Below are 18,536 nucleotides of genomic sequence, written 5' to 3'. Positions count from 1 at the left end.
ATAGAGAGCAGGCTTTATAAACGGCAGCATAAAATCATTTGATTGCAAGAGACACACAGCACTAGTAAAACTTCAGAGAAAATTCATAAATAACAGCTACCATTTCGCTAGGCCAACTGCACTCTTCCACGCCGTCTTATGGTTCGACTGTGAAAGTCTCACCGTAATAATAAAGTTTAAAATCTCCGAGTGCGTCGGTGAACAAACAATTACGACGACTTACTCCGTATCAGGTACACAATACGAGGGAGCGGATTCGACAGCTTCACCGCTTCCCTTCACAGCCTGTTAACGAGAAGACTGATTAAGAAACGAAGACATTAGAAACGACCTTAAAATTTTTGCAATAACAGAAAAAATCGACACATATAAGCAGAAGTGAACGGAAATGTAAACGGCGAGAGACAACGCACATATCCTAAAAAGGAATTGCCATATAGTAATACCCAAAGGAATCGGCCCAGAAGACGACGCAGCTAAGAAGATGAGGGAGGAACATATTCCTCGAAGCTAATCCATCAGTGCAGATGATGATGATGATGATGATGATGATGATGATGATGATGATGGTAAAGAAATTTGCATCACCACACATGACCGATATGAACTGCAGAAACGGGTTCAAGACTACTTGCAGCCAGTTCCATCTTGATGACTGGTCCAGGAACGTAGACAAGCTTCCAAATACGACGCAAGCTCTCTGCCTGACAGTCACGACCGTGATTTGGCTTTCTCCAGTGCGGAGCTTTGGCCTCCAAGTTGTTTGCCACGCCCTCCCACATTCGGGATTTGTTTTCAGATTGCACCTGCCCGCCCTTTTTCGCCACGGGGTGCGTGCTAGCTGGCCCGTAAAAGGCCGCTTCAAACACACAGAGCCACGTTAAGTGATACGACATCTTATCTAATCCCGTGATCCCGTGGTACTACGTGGCGTCCGTCACGTGCACAGGATCCACTCCCACAGCAGATATGCTGTTGATATGACGTAATGAATATTTTTGTCCTGTTGTTACTGTGTGTGTTTGTGTTTTTAATGTGTACTACGGACTAACGGTACGGGCTTTTGTTGGAGTTTCGAGAATATACCTTCACCGAGGAGTCAAGCAGTATATTGCTCCCTCCTATGTATATCTCGCGAAGAGACCATAAGATCAGAGAGATTAGAGCCCCCACAGAGGCATACCGACAATCTTTCTTCCCGCGAACAATACGACACTGGAATAGAAGGGAGAACCGATAGAGGTACTCAAGGTACCCTCCGCCACACACCGTCAGGTGGCTTGCGGAGTATGGATGTAGATGTAGATATAGATGAAGCATGTAACTGCTGCATTGCATGTACACTCTAAGACAAAAAAAAAAAACGCACCACGAAAGAATTACCCGAACGGGGCGGAAAAAGGTATATGTGTTGTACATTTAGAGACACACAAATGATCACAAAAATTGGGTGAAATGAAATGATCGTATGGCATTATTGGCTGGGAGGACCCATTCGTGGAAGTTCGGCTGCCAAGTGCAAGTCTTATTTCAGTCATCGTCATATTGGGTGACTTGCGTGCCGTTGATGAGAATGAAATGATGATGAGGACAATACTGCAACCAGTCTACGAGCCAGTCTCCAACCCGGTCGGGAATCGAACTCGGACCCGCTGCTTCGGAGGCAAGCACGTTACGACTCAGCTAAGCAGGCGGAAAGGAAAAATTGGATGATTTGTTCAGCAGACAGAGCTTCACAAATTACGCGTTGTGTAGTACAGTCAAGCACGTACAACCGTCCTTATGATGTCATTTATTGTATGGCTTCCAGTTTCGGTGCTTCAGTGCACCGTCTTTAGGTCTCAGCTGATGCTGAAGGGATCGTACACGATGCATCATTGCCCAACATCTACAACTAGTTTACACAGGCTGCCTGTAACTCTCGGTGTTGTCTGTCCAACTATGAGTTCATAATTGATAGTTGATGGTTGGACAGACAACATGCCATTTACAGGTAGTTCAAATGGCTCTGAGCACTATGGGACTTAACATCTTAGGTCATCAGTCCCCTATAACTACTTAAACCTAACGAACCTAAGGACATCACACACATCCATGCCCGAGGCAGGATTCGAACCTGCGACCGTATAGGTCACGCGGTTCCAGACTGAAGCGCCTAGAACCGCACGGCCACACCGTCCGGCTTACAGGTAGTCTGCGTAAACCAGTTGTAGATGTTGGCCACTGATGCATCACGTATGTGGACGGCATCAGATAAGGCCTGAAGATGGTGCACTGAAGCACCGAAACTGGTAGCCATACAATAAGCGACATCTTAAGGACAGGAACACATGTTTCATTTTCTTACATATGCGAATGGATGCAGTCCCCAAGACCTCCAATGACGCGGTGTCCGTCTGCTGGGTGCCTGGTCATGTAGGAATATGGGGCAATGAACAGGCCGATCGGGCTGCCATGGAGGCCTGCAGAGAGCAGGATGTGGTCCAGGGTCCTTTTCCCTTGCAGTCTGTCATTTCTGCACCCTACAAGAAGTGCATGAAGTTGTGGGAAGAAGAATGGCTGGTGGTGACGGCCAATAAACTGCAGTTGGTGAAGTCAACAACTCGGCCGTGGCTTTCCTCCTGCCGGTTGCTCAGGCGGGAGGAAGTGACCCTCACGCGTCTTCGGATCGGGCACTGTCCTCTCACACATAGCTTTTTATTACGGCGGAAGGATCCCCCGTTTTGTGATGCTTGTGGCGCGCACATCTCTGTCCGGCACATTTTAACAGAATGCATTTTATACCATGATGCAAGGGCAGAAGCACAAGTTGATGCGGATCTGCCCTGTGTTTTACCTAACGATGAGACGTGTGTGTCTTGGGTTTTAAAGTTTTGTGATGTGTCTGGACTCTGGCCTAAACTTTTAGGCTGGAGGTTTTAGTGTATTGCAAAGTGGCTGGCTCCTCCCTCTTTTTCTTGGGGTCAGCCAGCCACTTCCATCTGCTATATTGCTTTAGCTCCCTCTACCACTTTCTTCCTATGTTGTCCATGTCTTACTGCTGGCGGCATGCTTCGTCCCACGTTCTAGTGTAGATAGGCACATATTTTTCCAAGATTGTTACCTGTGTTTTACGTTCTCTTTTATCTTACTGTTCTGAGTCTTTCCTTGACACCCGTCTCAATCTGTTACGGAGCGGGCGCTGAAGACGTTGCCGTCGTGCGCCCAAACGACACTCTCCATCATCGTCACCCAGTGACAAGGAGAGGGACAAAAAAATTACGAGTTGGTCCACCTCCGGCCCATTTGCAAGCTGTTATTCAGCTTTGCACTGATTGACAGAGGTGTTGGATGTCGTGATGAGATGTATCGTTGCCGGCCGGTGTGGCCGTGCGGTCTAGGCGCTTCAGTCTGGAACCGCGTGACCGCTCCGGTCGCAGGTTCGAATCCTGCCCCTGGCATGGATGTGTGTGATGTCCTTAGGTTAGTTAGGTTTAAATAGTTCTAAGTTCTAGGGGACTGATGACGTCAGATGTTAAGTCCCATAGTGCTCAGAGCCATTTGAACCAAGATATATCGTCCCAAATTCTGTCCAATTGATACCTTACATCACCGATATAGCGAGCTGGTTCGAGGGCCCTGTCCATAACGCTCCAAACGTTCTCCTTGGGGACAGATCCGGCGAACTTGCTGGCTGAGTGTGGTTTTGCCAAGTCCTAAGATAAAAATTAGAGACCTTCGTCCTGTGCAGGTGGACATTACCTTGCTGAAATGCAAAGCCAGGATGGCTTACGGCGAAGGGCATGTAAACGAAGATATCGATACGCGCTCGTATCGTAGAACTCACAGTGAGTTTTGGGTTGGTTGGTCGATTTGCGGAAGCGGACCAAACAGGGAGGTCGTCGATCCCATCGCATTAGGGAAGGGTGGGAAAGGAATTATCTGGGCATTCTCCTGAAGCGATTTAGAGAAATCACGGAAAACCTAAAGCAGGACGGCCAGACGCGGGTTTGAACTGTCGTCCTCCCGAATGCGAGTGCAGTGTGCTAACCATTGCGCCACCTCGCTCGGTAAGTTTCGGGGTTCATTACATTACGGCGGGGGTAAAATCGTGACTGTCTGCAGGAGATGTTGTTTTATAACTTATAAATAGTGTTTCACGGACTATTTGTAATGGACAAAGTAAAATGAACGGTAGTTGTGGAGTAGACGTACGTCCCACTGTTGTGCATGAGCACGTGCTCCGCGTAACGGCATTCGCGAGCGGCAGAGCCGACGGGAGCGGCGCGGCCCGCCCGGAGACAAATCATTATCAGCGCGGCCATCATCATCATCATCATCATCATCATAATCATCGCGATCGTCAGCGCCGGCGGCAGCTGACGTCACGGTGCCACGTGTTGGCGATTAATCTCTCGCCTGTCGAAGGGCGGCGCGGCAAACACGCGCCGACTGCGGCCGGCGGTCGGCGGCGGGGCGGATCCACCCCCGCCGCGGGGGTGCCAGCCGCCCCCGCACAGGCGCGTCCTCTCTCTCTCTCTCTATCTGCCCTCGCGCCCTCTTCTGTTGCCGCCGCGGCAGGCAAACAACATCGCCGGCGCCAAGCTAAAAACACCCTACAAGCAGGCTGCACTTGAGGCACGCCTCAGAACGGGTCACCCGCATCCACAGGTAGTACTTCTTGAACTGCAACGCTCCCTGTTGGTTTTCCGTCTTTGTCGTACTGGTATCGGCTATGTGGACTCCTAGTATGAAGGCTTTCACGACCGCATGACATATCTTCTGGTAAACCTTCCGGGATGTAAGGTCGTGGTCCATGAAACTCTTCAGCTCCTAACGTTTCGTCCAGAGCTGCGCTGGACATCTTCAGAGGGGTGTTTCTCCTCAGTCGGCAAGACTCACCGGAGGAGAAACACCCCTCTGAAGATGTCCAGCGTAGCTCTGGACGATACGTTAGGAGCTGAAGAGTTTCATGGACCACGACCTTACATCCCGGAAGGTTTACCAGAAGATATGTGGACTCCGCCAAGCCAGGACTGCCGCTTCTGCCGTAGATTGGCGTGCGCATGCGCTGTGAGTCGTGGTCTACCAGCACGGACTCATGAGAGTTCATCCAGGTTTAACGTTCTTTATTTTGTATTGTAACAAATAAGCCCTCGGTCACAAATATTAAGTCAAAAATTGACCTGGTTTCGACGCTACTATGAGCGTCGTCTTCAGAATTAGACTAACTGTACTAAAACATTAGGTATATGTTACATTAATAAAATTAAAGTTTGTACTGACTCGAAAACATGCAGTACTTACAAGTCACATATTAAAAAAGATCTCAGCCGGAAAGGCGACGTCTTGTTGCAACGCTTGTCCACAGTACGAGCAGCCATTAGCGGCTCGCCATCTGAGAAGTGTTCATGAGGTCGCCTTTCCGGCTGAGATCTTTTTTAATATGTGACTTGTAAGTGCCCGCATCTCGTGGTCGTGCCGTAGCGTTCTCGCTTCCCACGCCCGGGTTCCCGGGTTCGATTCCCGGCGGGGTCAGGGATTTTCTCTGCCTCGTGATGGCTGGGTGTTGTGTGCTGTCCTTAGGCTTAAGTAGTTCTAAGTTCTAGGGGACTGATGACCATAGATGTTAAGTCCCATAGTGCTCAGAGCCATTTGAACCATTTTTTTTACTTGTAAGTACTGCATGTTTTCGAGTCAGTACAAACTTTAATTTTATTAATGTACTATATACCTAATGTTTTAGTACAGTTCTGAAAGTATTTGTATGGAGTGTAGCCATGTATGGAAGTGAGACATGGACGATAACTAGTTTGGACAAGAAGAGAATAGAAGCTTTCGAAATGTGGTGCTACAGAAGAATGCTGAAGATAAGGTGGGTAGATCACGTAACTAATGAGGAGGTATTGAACAGGATTGGGGAGAAGAGAAGTTTGTGGCACAACTTGACTAGAAGAAGGGATCGGTTGGTAGGCCATGTTTTGAGGCATCAAGAGATCACAAATTTAGCATTGGAGGGCAGCGTGGAGGGTAAAAATCGTAGAGGGAGACCAAGAGATCAATACACTAAGCAGATTCAGAAGGATGTAGGTTGCAGTAGGTACTGGGAGATGAAGAAGCTTGCACACGATAGAGTAGCATGGAGAGCTGCATCAAACCAGTCTCAGGACTGAAGACCACAACAACAACAACAGTCTAATTCTGAAGACGACGCTCATAGTAGCGTCGAAACCAGGTCAATTTTTGACTTAATAATTGTGACCGAGGGCTTACTTGTTACAATATATTCTGACACGGTCACTGAACCTTAGCAGCTATGTTCAAAGTTCTTTATTTTATAACAGATGCGTACAGGCCAGTACTGTTGATGTTTTTACAAATATCGGGAATCCTACATATCGATATTTAAAAAAAAGTACCATTATCGGGCAACGGCCTTGCCGCAGTGGCTACACCGGTTCCCGTGAGATCACCTAAGCTAAGCGCTGTCGGGCGTGGTCGGCACTTGGATGGGTGACCATCCAGGCCGCCATGCGCTGTTGCCATTTTTCGGGGTGCACTCAGCCTTGTGATGCCAATTGAGGAGCTACTCGACCGAATAGTAGCGGCTTCGGTCAAGAATACCATCATAACGGCCGGGAGAGCGGTGTGCTGACCCCACGCCCCTCCTATACGCATCCCCCACTGAGGATGACACGGCGGTCGGATGGTCCCGGTAGGCCACTCGTGGCCTGAAGACGGAGTGCTTTTTTTTTTTATCACTATCGACCCTCGATGTATTTTGTGTTCAGACATAATGACCTTCCTAGACTCTGAGAAGCACATCTGCAGAAACCAGCACGGTTTTAGGAAACAGTGGTCATGCGAGACACAGCTGGCCCTCTTTGTGCATGATATACAACAGCCTCTGGATACCGGCTCCCCGGTTGACGCCATATTTCTCGACTTACGAAAGGCGTTCGACTGTCGCTTGCTGCAAAAAGTGCTCGCTTACGGTCTGTCCGACGACATATACGGTAGTATAGAAAGTTTTGTAACAGACAGGGAGCAGTATGTCGTCATGAACGGGGTGACTTCAACAGAAACAAGAGTAACTTCAGGTGTGGCCCAGGGCAGTGTAATAGGTCCTCTGCTTTTTACGATTTACATAAACTATCTGGTTGATGGTATTGACAGCGGCCTTAGACTGTTTGCCGATGATGCTGTAGTCTACAGGAAAGTAGTATCACACGAGAGTTGTGAACAAATCAATGAGGATTTGCAGAAAATAAATACGTGGTGCAATGACTGGCAGTTGTCTCTCAATATTAGTAAGTGGAACCTACTGCGTATAACAAGGCGAAAATCCCCATTAATGTACGAGTACAAAATAAATGCCCAGTCTTTGGAAGCGGTAACATCAGTCAAGTATCTGGGTGTGACGATTCGAAATGATCTCAGATGGACTGATCAGATAACACAAGTAAGTGGCAAGGCGAACTCTAGTTTGCGGTTTATTGGTAGAATCCTGAAGCGATGCAGTTCTTCAACAAAGGAAAGAGCTTACAATACGTTAGTTCGTCCAGTCTTAGACTATTGTTCGTCTGTATGGCACTCTTACCAGCTGGGTCTGATTCAAGAGTCTGAGAAGGTCCAAAGAAGAGCAGCAAGATTCGTGACTGGTGCATTTAGTCATCGCGAGTGTGTTACAAATCTCATCGAAAGTTTGAAGTGGGATACACTTACAGATAGACGGGGCGCTAAAACAGAAGGGGCTGCTCCCTAAATTCCGAAATCCGATCTTCACCGAGGATGTAGAGCAAATATTGTTACTAACAACTTTCAAATCGCGCAATGATCACCATTCAAAGGTAAGGGCAATTAGAGCTCGTACTGAGTCGTTCAGACAGTCGTTTTTCCCTTCGCGCGATCCGCGAGTGGAACAGAGCGGGCAAATATGACTTTGGCGCGAATTGTGCCCTCCTCCACACACCGCGTGGTGGCTAGCGGAGTATAGATGAAGATGTAGAAGTGAGAATATCGATATGTCGATATATCGACGGAGAAATTATCAGTTACGGACAGATGACCTCAGCAGTTTGGTCCCGTAAGACCTTACCACAAATTTCCAAATAAATTATCAACGTATGGGCTGCACATTGAAAATGTATTGCTGTTTCTATGGCTGTATATTCCAGTACTGATTTCCTGTTAGGTATTCTGTACATCAACAAGCTAGCGGCCTGGCTATCGCCCTTGAAGCAGGAATTGAAAGGATGCACGTTCACGCTTGCCGATAAAACACCTAAGCTGATTCTTATGTTATGTTGCTGACTGGATGTACTTAAACGTATGGCTTGACTTTTTCGGGTTCATAAACATTTTATTTTTGTCTGTTATTACTTGTATGTTCGATTCTAGCCTATTGGCCTGGAATGCTCTTTTTTCCAGTGATAGTCTGCTTTTGATAGCCTCCTTACCCCGTCAGTCATTGGTTATTTAGCTGCCTATGTAGTAGAATTCCTTAACTACTTCGTGAGCATCAATCCAAATGTTAAGTTTCTAGCTGTTCTCATTTCTGCTACCTCTCAATCCTTTCGTATTTCTTCGATTTACACTCAATTCATATTCTGTACTCATTAGACTGTTCATTCCATTCAGCATGATAGTGTACAGTACTGCCCGACATTGAAAATAGGTACAACATTCTTCGCTATTCTTGCCAGAACAACATATTTGTTCTAATAATAACTCAATTTCAATTAATACAGCGAAGCCGGATACCAGTGTGGGGAAGAATGACAATTTATTTATTTAATTGATCACATGTGCACTCCCACAAAATAAATCCCTACATCCAGTTTGGTGAGATCTGTGAAATGAATGAATGTATGGTCGTCTGCTAACCGCAGATAGTGAATGTGAATATATGATCATCTTTGAGACGATTCTTTGGTCACCTTTGGTGGAACCAAAGAGATGAAATTTACCTGAGCTTTGAGCGCCTGAAATGTGGCTGACCAGTACGGTAGCAAGGTGCTCCCCCACTTCGGCAGAGGTGCGAGAGGACCTGAAGAACGGCCATGTTTTCAGCACTCTGGCGCTGGATCTAGTGTTGGTAAGACCTGTCTTAGGTGTGCTCCGTAAAGACAAAAGAGTGGAGAGAATGGTATGCATGTGAAATACTTAAGAGTAGTTTAGAATAATAATTTCTCTATTTCAGGAACTTTTGTGGGGAGAATTAAATGTCAGGCAGGTAATATTAATGGGGTCGTAGTAATCTTCGGAAGTGACCAACGGTCACAATGAAACCACGTGTAGCAATAAGTTGAAATACTTCCGAGTGCTTAAGTTAAGCTGAATTACTAGCGTGTGTACTATAAGTTGGAAATATTTAAGAAATGGCGTGTGCAGGACTTGAAATTAGAGACGAGTACTTCCACGTGGTGAGTACTGTGTGAGTCTCAATCTGTGTATGAGACAAAGGATAAAGAGAAGTACTCGTCCATGGTATCAGTTGAGGACTCGCGTGTGTGATGAATACGTTCTTAATATTACTTTGCGTGTAATGTTTCCGTGTGACGCTTGATTCAAACTATAATACTCTGAGAGAGAAGCAAGGTGAGCCAGCCGTCTATCCAGCAACGCCACTTGGCTTGCATTGCACAGGAAGACGTGCATATATTCTCCAGAGTTCGTAGTAGGAAAGAAAAGTTACGAAATGGGGCAGTGACGTGTGAAACTGGGATAAATACTAATTGAAGTGGGAGAGCTGAAAGTGATGTGGTTATAACGTTGTGACTATTCTTTGTATTGTATGTTGCCAGTGTGTTGTATTTCATGAAATTTAAGTATGTGTGGTTGGCATGGGAGAATAACAAGATAGTTTCAGAGGCAGTGGGTTATGCATGTTCCTTTTTGTACCACTCGGTCTGGAGGAAATTTTCGTGATGATGGGTGTGAGAGTCGAAGTGTGAGATATAGCAAAATATCCACCATCCTATCCAGAAAGTGCACTGTAGCGTTAAATAATTACGAGACCATAAGATAGACAATCACCAATGTAAAGCCATGCCCACTGGGCGGAATTTCTCATGTGTTATTGTTGTAGAATTGTATTGTTATAGAATTTGTGTGTTTTGGTTATAGAATTTATCGGAATAAATAAGATAGTGAAAAGAAAAAGATTGGTGGCCTTTTCCTTCGAATAGTATGTTGTCATGATACCCAGGATTTATAATGTGTGCGCCATTCATATTCAGTGCGATGGCCACGTGTTGATCAAAGCCGTTAAATAAGAAAGAAAATGTGGTATTGCCAGTGCGTAGTGAACAGTGAGAGTTGTGAAAATTACTAATAGTCAGATGTGCGTTTCCGTATCCGTTGCGTAATATTCAAACAGGAGAATAACTGAATTGTAAGTACTAGAGTTCATGTTACTCGGTAAATAAGAATGAATCCACTCGCTTGGCAGACCACTCATCTTGCAGGCCTGACTGTTTGATGCCGCCGGCCGCGGTGGTCTAGCAGTTCTGGCGCTGCAGTCCGGAACCGCGGGACTGCTACGGTCGCAGGTTCGAATCCTGCCTCTGGCATGGGTGTGTGTGATGTCCTTAGGTTAGTTAGGTTTAAGTAGTTCTAAGTTCTAGGGGACTTATGACCTCAGATGTTGAGTCCCATAGTGCTCAGAGCCATTTGAACCATTTTTTGTTTGATGCCACAGTATGAGCAAGGCATGTGGCTGCCTCCCAAGCAGATCATGTAGTTCTTCTTCACTTTCACTCAGGATAGCACTGTAATCACCGAATCGTATCTTTGACATCCTTTCACCTCGGATTTTAATTCCACTCCTGAAGCTTTCTTTTATTTCCAGAATTGCTTCTCCGATGTACAGATTGAACAGTAGGGGCGACAGACTAAATCCCTGTTTTATACCCTTTTTAATCCGAGCACTTAGTTCTTGATCGTTCACTCTTACTATTCGCTCTTCGCTCGTGTACGTATTGTACAATACCCGTCTCTCCCTATAACCTACCACCATTTTTCTCAGAATTTCGAACATCTCGTAAAATCGCTGTTTCCAGGTCGCCAAATCCTATGAACGTGTTGAAAATGGGAATTCCTCTAAGAGTGCCGGTTTGGTATGCGTGCGAATAATTTCTGGCAAGATGGCGCCTGTAGACACGTGGCTGTCTAGCGGACGGATTCCTGCCTAAGTAGCCACCCCCACCGTGCCGCCCCCTCACTCCCCCACCACCTCCTACCCCGTTGGCACTTCTAACACCCCTTCTGCAGACGCCACGAGCGAGGCGGTGCCCGTGCGGGAAGAACTTGACAACTTGACGCCAGAGTTGCGAAAACGCTGCTAACTTATCGGAAACACAAACAGCGAAGTTCCACAGCAGCCCGCGGCTGCGAAAAGTGCGTACGGCACCTCGCGCTTGGCTGCTCTGCCTTTCCCTAGCTGGTCTCTCTGTACATTCTCGGTCCCTGATCTAACCTACAGGAAGGTTTTTATAATAATTTATTCATTTATTTGTATATTTTCATTTCACTTCCCACAAGACATTGCAAAAAGTATGCCATATACAGCGGCAAGAATCCAAAGAGATTCTGGTCGTATGTGAAGTATGTTAACGGAAAGAAACAATCAATGCCTTCTCTGCACGATAGCAATGGAGATACCATCATAGACAGTGCTGCCGCCGGCCGGAGTGGCAGAGCGGTTCTAGGCGCTACAGTCTGGAACCGCGCGACCGCTGCTGTCGCAGGCTTGAATCCTGCCTCGGGCAAGGATGTGTGTGATGTCATTAGGTTAGTTAGGTTTAAGTAGTTCCAAGTTCTAGGGGACTGATGACCACAGCAGTTAAGTCCAATTGTGCTCAGAGCCTTTTGAATTTGAACAGTGCTGCCAAAGCAGAGTTAGTAAACACAGCCTTCCGAAATGCCTTCACAAAAGAAGACGAAGTAAATACTCCAGAATTCGAATCGAGAACAGCTGCCAACATGAGTAACGTAGAAGTAAATATCCTCGGAGTAGTGAAGCAACTTAAATCACTTAATAAAAGCAAGTCTTCTGGTCCAGACTGTATACCAATTAGGTTCCTATCGGAGTATGCTGATGCGTTACCTACATACTTAACAATCATATACAACCGTTCGCTCGACGAAAGATCCGTACCCAAAGACTGGAAAGTTGCACAGGTCACACCAATATTCAAGAAAGGTAGTAGGAGTAATCCACTAAATTACAGGCCTATATCGTTAACATCGAAATGCAGCAGGATTTTAGAACATATATTGTGTTCGAACATTATGAATTACCTCGAAGAAAACGGTCTATTGGCACACAGTCAACATGGGTTTAGAATACATCGTTCCTGTGAAACACAACTAGCTCTTTATTCACATGAAGTGTTGAGTGCTATTGACAAGGGATTTCAGATCGATTCCGTATTTCTGGATTTCCGGAAGGCTTTTGACACTGTACCACACAGGCGGCTCAGACTGAAATTGCGTGCTTATGGAATATCCTCGCAGTTATGTGACTGGATTTCTGATTTCCTGTCAGAGAGGTCACAGTTCGTAGTAACTGAGGGAAAGTCATCGAGTAAAACAGAAATGATTTTTGGCGATCCCCAAGGTAGTGTTATAGGCCCTTTGCTGTTCCTTCTCTATATAAACGATTTGGGAGACAATCCGAGCAGCCGTCTTCGGTTGTTTGCAGATGACGCTGTCGTTTATCGACTAATAAAGTCATCAGAAGATCAAAACAAATTGCAAAACGACAGAAAAGATGTGTAAATGGTGCGAAAATTGGCAGTTGACCCTAAATAACGAAAAGTGTGAGGTCATCCACATGAGTGCTAAAAGGAACTCGTTAAACTTCGGTTAACGATAAATCAGTCTAATCTAAAAGCCGTAAATTCAACTAAATACCTAGGTATTACAATTACGAACTTAAACTGGAACACATAGAAAATGTTGTGGGGAACGCTAAGCAAAGATTGCGTTTTACTGGCACGACACTTAGAAAATGTAACAGACCTACTAAGGAGACTGCCTACACTACGCTTGTCCGTACTCTTTTAGAATACTGCTGCGCGGTGTGGGATCCTTACCAGATAGGACTGACGGAGTACATCGAAAAAGTTCAAAGAAAGGCAGCCTGTTTTGTGTTATCGCGAAATATGGGAGGTAGTGTCACAGAAATGTGATTTGCAGAGTATCCATGTAGGGAAGATTTAGATGTAGCATTGTAACATGCTGTGACGTATATTAAATAAAGTATTATAAAACTATTCGCAGGTAAAATATTTGCAACGAAACAGCACACCTCTAATAACGTTTTACAATGTTTAATGAGTATCCTATTTCTGCATGTTTTAGAATCAAAGAAGCCCGTTGATAACGGTGATATTTGTCGCTGGAACTAGTTTGGGAGAATAAATAAACAAGTAACAAAAGTATTTTGCATCAAGATGGGCCCACAATCCCATATTGTTGTTTTTGTATCCGAACGCGGACTAATGGAAGAATTTCAAGATAAAATTATTAATCCTATTTATGGATTCTTCCATCGCTTCTTGATAGAACAATTCCATATTCAGGGTTGAATAACACTTAGGCGGTTTTTTGTTCTACTGATTTTTATTTGTATGAACTAGTTTTCGGCTTATTAGGCCATCTTCAGATAACTACTGGCCATGGTAAATCAGTAGATCAAAAAACGGCCTAAGTGTTATTCAACCGTCAATAAAATTATTATCCTCTCTTACATTTGACAAGGCATCCATAGTGACTCCATATTACAATAAGTATAGTATATGAGTAGTACAAGCTCACATAAGCTACTAACTTTAAACATGAAAGTTTTAAAAGTTTCCCTCGGCTCCTCGCCTTCCGCGAGAAGTTAGCACATACTGCCGTTTACAACAATCGCAAGTGACCATATATCTCTGTTGCGTACAGTAGTGCAAAGGGAAAATATCTTTTTGCAGTGTACACATCACTCTATCCATGAAAATTATACATGTAACACCTGCAACCACACCATTAATCAATTATTCCGAAAAAGCCTGAGAGATGCAGTTGAAACGTCCCCTATGAACAATTACACACGACTGTGCTTAGACTGACACACAATAGTTTGTTAGCGCAACGCAATCTGACTTTCAAAATTCCCTACAAGAGAATGGCCCTGACTAACATTAAACTATACCTTCCACAAATCACTTACCTCACAAAAATCTTCGCTACTCAAGCTACTGCAATACAGCAAGCGCCACTACTGCCATCTAACTAAAAGATTCAAACTATGGAAGGCACTAACTACTGATAGGGATAGTTAGCAAATGAAAGACATTAATAGAGAACAAACACTGTATTTACCTTAATAGTCATAATATATATAGCAGTTCATGACAAATTACAAAACTCCGCCATCTCTCTCCCCACATCCACCACTGCTGGCGGCTCACCTCCAACTGCGCAACGCTACGCGCTGTTCACAGCCAGCTGCCTAACACTACAATGGCGAGTATTACAACAATGCAAAGCAGCGACAGACTGCACACAGCACAGCCAGTGATTTTTTATACAGATGTGGCGTTACCAATAAAAAAACCTAAACAGTCTACTTACACAGTACCTTGTTGCTAAATGAAAAGTTATACTCTTCAATAATACTGTGCAACCTTTAGAAATAAAAAAAAAGTATTTTATTTCGCCTTTCATGTTCCGCATATTTGTATCAAATTTTAATTTATTTTATATATCCCCATTTCGACATCATCAGTAACGAAAAGTAAAAATATGTTATTTTTATTACAAAAAGATTCAATATTTCTTAGTTAACATTTCCATTTGATGGTAGATAAGAACTTAAATAAAAGTTGAATAAAGTCGCTACTATCAAGTATTCAACTTGTGATTTTTTAGGATTCTGTGTCTCTGTCTGTAGAAACGGAACCAATAAGGATGTCTTTGGTGTCCGTCTGTCTGTCCGATGGTTAAGAACCCTTTTTGTCAGGAATAGGTAGAACTATGATGTTCAGATGTATGTCACGTATCAAGATCTAAGGTCTCTTGGCGGTGTAAAAGAATGTCAGCTTCTAAGTCAGTGTAGTCAAAAGATACGGCCATGTACGTCACATTTTCATACTCGTAAACTCACTCATCAAAAGCTACACAGTACTTCCCATCGATCTAGAACCATAAAATTTGGCTCGAAGCAAGACTGCACACTATAAGTTAAGGAGACAGGTTTACTATCTTTTGGTTCAAAAAATTGATTTTTTTAAATTGCATTTTTGGATCCATAAAAGTGTTTAGAATCCACCCCTGAAACGGTTTTTCTGAATACGGAACGGAAATGTTTGTTATTCGCGGTTGAACAAAAATATGCACCTGCTTGAAATCGGCCTTTTTCACTCACCAGTTTTTTTCTTTCGGAGGACGAGTTATTGTACCGGTGCTTGGGAGGAAACACACAAACGCGTGTGTTTTTGGAAGTTAGCTCTCAAGCATTTGTATTCTGGTGCGAAGACTATGGACATTGCGACTTTCCTGGCAGTGAGTAGCTTCAACGAAGGGTATTCAGCAATTCTGAAGACCATGACAACGACGGACGTCACCCTGGGACTCTATTCGACGCTGTTCGCGAAGCATTCGGACGACCAGCGGATTCGAGCGGCCGAAAACCGCTTGTCACCGGCCGTACGAGCTGCTCTGGAGCAGCGCAGGATGGACCAGATCGAGCAGAACGCCCTGTATCAGGAAGAGGAAGGACTAGTTTATGTACCCGGGATAACAGATTGAACGTAAATTGCGTAATATTTCATTTACATGTAGTCAAAACTTCAAACGCGTTTTTCTCGAAATGACGTTTTTTTTATCGGGCGGTATGGTAACTTCAAGTCCACTGAACCAATTGGCATGATTCTCCGTTTCCGACGATGCTAACTAAATTGTCCAGGAGTTGTAACACTTTTATTTCGATCTATCAACTATAAATATTTTTACTTGGCTGACGAAGTCGAAAAATCGATTAAAAAACCCTATTTTTTCAAATGGCCGCCATTTTGTTTCCTATGATGCAAATAACTTAAAGAGAGGAACAACTCCTAAAGAATCTTATATACTTCGCTAACGTCAACTCAATTTTGACTTCGGATGAGCCGGCAGACCTGTGGCATACCGCGCGTGGAGGTCTACATCGAAATTTTGTTTCTTTCCGACGGCACTTCCGCCTTTGCTCTTCTACATTTGCGGTCGAAAAAATTACAGTTCGTAGAGGAAATATCCATAAACATTTTGACCAAACTTGACATTGATATCTATAACACATCCCGAGATGTGATAGTAAACATCCCCTTAAGGGAAAAATTCTCAGAACTGCTAATTTGTGATTATAGGACACGAAAATTTTTTTTTTCATTTCTTAGCCTTCTGTCTATTCGTTCGTTTGTTAAGACCGTTTGCCTCTGGAACAGTTCGGTGTATCAAGTTAAAATTTATGTCACATACTAAAAGTTATGATCTCTCGGCGGTATAAACGATTTAAACTTTTAAATCAATGTAATTAAAAGATTCGGTATGTATGTCACGTATTTCAGTACTCGTAAACTCACTTATCAAAACCTAAACGGTACTTCCCGTTGACGAAGAATCATGAAATTCTCCGAGAAACAAGGTCCCAGAGTACAAGTAAAACAAAAAATTTAAAATCTGTAAAGTTCTAATTATATGACATAAAAAAATCTTTTTCCATTTTTCCATGCATTGCATTTTCTGCCAAAAGCATAACAGACCATTATTACTGCATAGAAACGTAAAATGTAAGTCTCCGTCATGTTTTAGTACGTAGACAAATTAAACGTTTTGTTAACTTCTCTCTCTACATACATAAAGTCCATTGCTCATTTCTTTTTGTATGTCCGGGATAGTCTGAGACACTACTGTCGAGATTTTGACACGGTCTTGGAATTCCTGGGACTAACATCCTGTCACTATTGATATCTATAACAGCCAAAAATTGTCGAGCTTCTCGATACCCAAGGATGGATAATATATAAATTAAGTTTGCACGAAACCCTCATTGCCTGAGTTCTACTCGCACGAGACCAATTTTTTTCTTGCTTTCAAATGTTGCAAAATATTGTTCGATATTTTCATTGAGTAGTCTTAGGAGAAGTTCTGTAACAACTATAACGGCTTCTGACATCAAATGTAACAATTGTGTTACTAAATGTGACACTTCTGTCACTAAATGTAACTGGGTTTTCTCTTTTGATGCAAGTCAATTGTCAGGATGAGCATTCTAAAGCATTCTGTCAGGGTGAAAATATTAAATAAATTAACTTTTCTCTCTTAACAACATGTGGGCAGGGTGGGTTCTTCCTTGGCTCGGGTATGAGGTCGAATGAAACATCATTTTTACATAAAATAACTTTTATTGAAGATTTGTACAACTGTATCTTACGGGATGTTCTGGTTCGGAGAGCGGCAGCTGTGTCGTTTCTGAAGTCTTCTGCTGCGGCAGCGGCGGCAGCGGCGGCGGCGGCGTCTGATTACGCGTAGCGGTGTGTATCTCGTGTCGCTGTCTCGCTCAGTTGACTGGAGAAGCGCAGCGCGAGGTGGCCCGTTTAATTATTGCGAGCGAAATCGTGCGTCGGATGATACCTTGGGAGTGGCGTCCCAATGTTTCTCTTCTCTATGCGGCCGCGTGTGTTGTGCGTCGACCAGCGGAGCGGCGCGGCGGGGGAAGGCCAGTGTCCCGGACTCGAACCACGGACTCCCGCTTGCCAGTCTTCGGCTGTCAGGTCTTCATCCCAGCTCACAGGTGACTGCTGATGTGAGGCCGTCTCCTTCCCGTCCTCACGAGTCACCCGGGTATGTAAAAACCAGACTTCAAATACCTTTTAACTTCTGTCTTCTGGCGCTGCGGCTGCTGTTTGCTATTCCATTACAGCGGCGGACTTGGTGCGTCTGTGCATGATGCAGTCTCTTCTTGCATGACGGTCTTCAGCACCGAAACTGACTGAAAACTTCTTCGTCTTCTTCGTCTCTTCTCTCCGTCTCCGTCTCACTTCATCTCACTTCATCCGGCTGGCCCACTGCGTCTCGCGTATTTATTCACTTCAGTTTACTGGAGGTGAACGACTTCACGGTCATTGCCTCGTCTGTCACGTTGAAAAGCTTCTCGAAGAATCTTCTTAACGTCGGTCGTTGGCTCTTGGAATGTAGGTGAGGGCTTTTGATCCCATGTGACGACTGAGAAACACGTGAGCCGGTCATTGCCTCTTCTGTCACGTTGAATAGCTTCTCGAAGAATCTTCTTTACGTCGGTCATTGGCTCTTGGGATGTAGGCGAGGGCCTTTGCTCACATACGACAACTGAGAAACACGTGAGCCGGTCGGGCGATGCCCTGACGGCTGAATCGACAGCGCCCGCTTATGTGGAAGTTGCTGACTTCATGGTCATTGTTTCTTCTGTTCTGCTGTTCGGCCCGCTGTTTGCGAGTATGTAACTCTCTAAGCTAAACCAAGTTTTTCATTTATATTCTAATTTCTAGTTC

Source organism: Schistocerca nitens, chromosome 12 (assembly GCF_023898315.1).
Source record: "Schistocerca nitens isolate TAMUIC-IGC-003100 chromosome 12, iqSchNite1.1, whole genome shotgun sequence".
In the NCBI taxonomy this organism is placed as follows: domain Eukaryota; kingdom Metazoa; phylum Arthropoda; class Insecta; order Orthoptera; family Acrididae; genus Schistocerca; species Schistocerca nitens.
The sequence above is the reverse complement of the archived record's forward strand: the minus strand, read 5'-3'. Positions refer to the sequence as shown.